Raw genomic sequence first — 769 nt, 5'->3', positions numbered from 1 at the left:
CTATAAGTTGGGGAAAGAGAAAAGTGGCTTCTGGAGCCTCGGTTTTTTCAACTGTAATGTTAGGAGTAGGGAGGGAGAGGTTGTAGGGTTGGATGAGTTGTTTATAAGCTCCTTTCTTTCTTAATATTCTGTGTTTTAGTTATTGGTCTGATTATTCTGCGGGTGGGAAATCTAAACTTTAATTGTCCTTTGTTTTCCTAAGCCATTTTTTTTTTAACCATTTGAGAATATGAAGAAAGCAATGATCCTCTTCTCAGAAAGATGGACACTTACATAGACAGATACCATTTTGCGTCCCATCACAGAGGCACATAAATATTTTAAAGTCTATATATGTGAAACTTTTAAAAGTCAACAGAATCTACGGTCATGCTACCCTAAACAAGCCCGATCCTGTCTGATCTCGGAAGCTAAGCAGAGTTGGGCCTGGTTAATATTTGGATGGGAGATCACCTAGGAAGACCAGGTGCTGTAGGAGTTAAAAAAAAAAAAATGACAAATAAGGGATTGTAAGATGACAAGTTCCTTGCAATCTGTGAGGTTAACCTCGCCTAAAAAATTAAAAAAAAAAAAAAAAGTCTACAGAGATCAGGTAAAGGGCCTGGATCTTTAGCCATTTAACACTTTCTCTAGACTATAGACATACAGGAAATGAGAACTCTATACAAAACTCAAATTCTCCAGGAACCATCTTGGTCCAGGGGCCTCAGGAACCTCCCACGATACTGAAAGTAATATCTACTTGCCCCTATAAAATATCTTCTCCAGA

General features: G+C 38.1%; 1 pseudogene; it reads left to right on the top strand.

Annotated features, from left to right (window-relative positions):
• The first annotated feature begins 359 nt into the window (after positions 1-359).
• Positions 360-478, top strand: LOC112470292 (annotated as a pseudogene).
• The last annotated feature ends 291 nt before the right edge of the window (positions 479-769 follow it).

This window comes from Pteropus alecto, unplaced genomic scaffold (assembly GCF_000325575.1).
Source record: "Pteropus alecto unplaced genomic scaffold, ASM32557v1 scaffold10, whole genome shotgun sequence".
Lineage (NCBI taxonomy): Eukaryota > Metazoa > Chordata > Mammalia > Chiroptera > Pteropodidae > Pteropus > Pteropus alecto.
The sequence above is the reverse complement of the archived record's forward strand: the minus strand, read 5'-3'. Positions and strand labels throughout refer to the sequence as shown.